Here is a 3,705-nt window from a genome sequence, read left to right on the forward strand (position 1 = left end):
GGTGAGCCAGGGAGATCAGAGCCACTCACAGAGGACCCGTCACAAGCCCAAGACCAGCCCCATCCAGATCCTAGACATGGGGGCGGAAAGCGGAGAATAAGCAGCCTGAGTAACACGGCCTGGAGGAATCACCTAAACTGCTGTGCAGGATGAAGTCTGTGGAATAGACCAAAGAGGTGTTGTTGTTTTTTTCAGTGGATAGTGGCTTATCAGGGAGATTAGATTTACCCCATAAACATTTTACAAGCTGCTTTCTCTCCTGTTTGAGTTTTGGTAGACACCCTGAAGTAAGTGCAGAAAGTATTTCAACAAACCCGACATTCAATATCCCAAAGGCCACTGAGGGCACCAAGGCTGTTTTGAGGACACTTTCAAGGCTGGCACTCTGGGCTGGAGTACACAGCTCCCACACAGCGCTTCCGATGACTCCCTGTTCAGCTGTGTCAGCAACAGGCTGTTTTCCTACGGCCACATCAGGGGCCAGGGCGCCGGGGCTCAGGGTATGATGTCAGGTGGCCACAGCTCCTCTGACAGGGCAGCTGTGTGTGGCTGTGGGCCTGCTGGAGAGCTGGGGGTGGATGGGCAGTGCCCGTTGACCACGGCTGGGACAGCCCCCGACGCCCAGCCCTCTTAGGTGTCTCGCAGGATCTTTGAGAATATATTTTATTCATCCTTTTTCAAAGTGTGCCAGGAATCCTTGAGCTTCTGTCACAGCCTCCAGCCTAAATGACTGTGTCCTTTGCCCTCTTGGGGAAGAGCTCACCAGAGAGCAAGAGGTGTAGGTGAATCAGGCAAGGCTCCATCAGGCGCCTGCGTAGACGCTGGTGCTGGAAAGAGCATTTAGCCTGGCTCCTCAGGGGGTGGCACTGCACGTGTAGGCCAAGAGGTGGGGAGGAGGGCAGTGTCAGAACTTGTCCTGGGCTGGGTGAGGCCCAGCCACATGCGAGGGTCACACACCCACCACCCATGTGGGCTCTTGGCCTACTGCCTCCAGGAGGCGGTGAATGGTCATTAGGCCGCCCCTGATGCTGCTTCTGTCTCATGGCGCCTCATGGTGAGTGGCGGCGGGTGGTTTGGGCGCCTCTCCAGCCCATGGCTTAGGCCACTGGTTCAAACAGGACTTGGGGACACTCGCCCTCCCGGCTCACTCCTTACCTAGGCTGTCTCCCTCCTGGCTGAATTCAGGAAGGACCTTGGCGTTCATGTGGCCTCTCTCTCCCCCCACCAAGCCGTGAGTCTCCCACTCAGCAGTAGCTTCTCCCAACCCTCCCTGTGCTCTTGCACCGGGGTGTTGGTTATATTCCACCTGTCTCCCTGTCTTTGAGCTGATTTGCCCTGGGAGACTGACAATGTGGACTTGCTCTATGGCTTCCCCTTGGGTTAGATCAATGGGAGGCACCAGATACCAGGGCAGGAGGAGGAAAGGGAAGGGTGTTCATCCTCATGTACATGCACACATACACACTCACATGTATATTCTCTGACACACACACCTGTACATTCTCTCACACACTCCACACACACCTACACTCACATGTGCATCCATTCTCACACACACATCTCCTGGCAGGGAGCACCGTTCCCTCTCCTGGCCCCTCACCCTAGAACTTCTCCTTCTTCCTCTGGTGCTGCTTCTAGGGTGCTTAGATCTCCTTTGGCTCCTTAACTCTACCCACACCTCTGACCGCAGTCCAGTCCTCTGAGTCTTTTCGTTACTGCAGACAGTCAGCTCCTGAGAGCTCCTCGCTGCTCAGCAATCGCCCTGGACATCCCGGGGCCCTTATAATAGCTCTGGAAAAGCCCCAGGCTTAGGCCTGGCTTTCAGCTGTTGGGCCTTCTGTTGCATTGCTCAGATTCCTCTCCCCGCCCCCCGCCTCATGGTCTGATGATCTGAGAAGACGTGGAGGCGGCCTCTGTCTGGGGCTGTCTGCACACAGTGTTCACTTTCCCTCTGACTTTAAGCTCTTCTCATCACTGATGCTTTGGGAAAATCATCATGACCTTTCTTGGAGACAGACTCACAGACCTGTGACACTGGAATAGAGGGCACCAATTGTCGCATCAGGCAACACCGCCCTGACAAAGACACGGGAGTCGTGGAGCAGGCTGCACAAGGCAGGATGCTGCTGAGAGCAAGATCCTGGCCGTTTTCATTGATAGAATAATCACAGAGAATCAGCTACGTGCGTTAGGAGGACAAGGAGAAAAGGATGGTGAAACTCAGGAATGTCATCTAGGGCTTGGGGGACACGAGTCTGCTGACCATATTATCAGCTTGATGACCAAGGGTTGTCATCGAAACTAGACCCCAGACCCCCGGCTACGGTCCTAACCTTATCAACAAGGCATTCCACTGATCAGCTTCTGGGGCCCCTTGTCATACATCGGTCCTTATTCCCGGTCATACCTCATGATGTATGAGTCAGGAGTAAGTTTATGCATCCGTCCTCAGCCCCCCGGGCGTTCCCGGTCATATTCTTGATGCATACCCTTCCCAGGGTGATCAAGCTTTCTGCTCTTGATTGATATGAAAGACACCTTGTAAGGTTTGGCTCGTATGACTGTGACTGGACAGTTCTGACCTTTGAATGGGAACGCAGAACTGCAGGGAACCATAATGGTGGCTGAACAGGCCACTTAAGTCTAGCAGCCCCACAACCAATGCTCTCCCACTGCCACAACTGCTACCTCAAAAACACGGCTAGAATAGCTCTGGGGTCAAATTTGGGTCACAAGTGGCAGCAACTGGAGTGAACTGGGCTCCTGAGCAACCAAGGAAATTTTATATCTCAGCCACCTGCAAGCTGGAAAGTGAGAGTTTGTTCACTTTGCACCTGACAAAATTACTCTAACCCAGCTCAGTTCTCAAATGTCACCCCCTCTGTGAGGTCCCCTTCCTGCAGCAGAATTAATTATGGATGGCGCTCCTTCAGTCTGTGGGGACAGATCAGCTTGTGTTAGCTGGTGGCTTACCTGCAGGTGCCCATCCTCCCGGCCTCCACCAGGAGACAGCGGGTTCTTCACAGCCAGACCTTGCCTCATTCCTGCTCATTAACAGCTAAATGAGCAAAGGAGGGGATGAAGAGCTTCCTCTTTCTAGACTGAAAAAACACACCATGGATAGGTTAGAGCAGGCACGTCAACATTTTCTAGATGTTCACTGAGTATGCATTGCAGACTATTCCTTAAATTTACTTTGCCCAGGATGGAGGCCAAGAAATTCAACCTGTTGCCTTTTCTGAAGACCAGTGAGAACCAGAAAGATTGCTAGTATCTCCATGGTTGGAGCAAGGGCATCTCTTCTTCTGAGATTAATTAAATTAGTGAAAGAAGTTTTGACCTAGGGTCTAGAGAACTTGCTGGGATCCCTTAGCTATGGCTTGTAGCTAAGTATCCCTTACCAGTTGGCTTCTGCTCTCTGCTTTCATCCTCCTCAGTTGCAAGAGCTGAAGACAGTAGTAGATGCAGAACCCTCTGGAGTAGAGAGTATGCCCCCGTGAGGAATCCTGGCAAGGGAGGAGCCCAGCCAAGTGAGCCCAATCTGGCATGGCCTGCTATGGGCCAGGAGAGTGGTGGCCTCCAGGTGTGTGTCTGACACAGCAGTGGATGGACTCTTTGGTTCAGCTTAGGATTTGCTGAGTGGAGAGACAAGCTGCCCTGAATTCAGAGAGAGGGGACTGAGGAGGAGGTAATGTTGGAGCTATT

This window comes from Talpa occidentalis, unplaced genomic scaffold (genome assembly GCF_014898055.3).
Source record: "Talpa occidentalis isolate TD23 unplaced genomic scaffold, MPIMG_talOcc4v2.1 talOcc4.5, whole genome shotgun sequence".
In the NCBI taxonomy this organism is placed as follows: domain Eukaryota; kingdom Metazoa; phylum Chordata; class Mammalia; order Eulipotyphla; family Talpidae; genus Talpa; species Talpa occidentalis.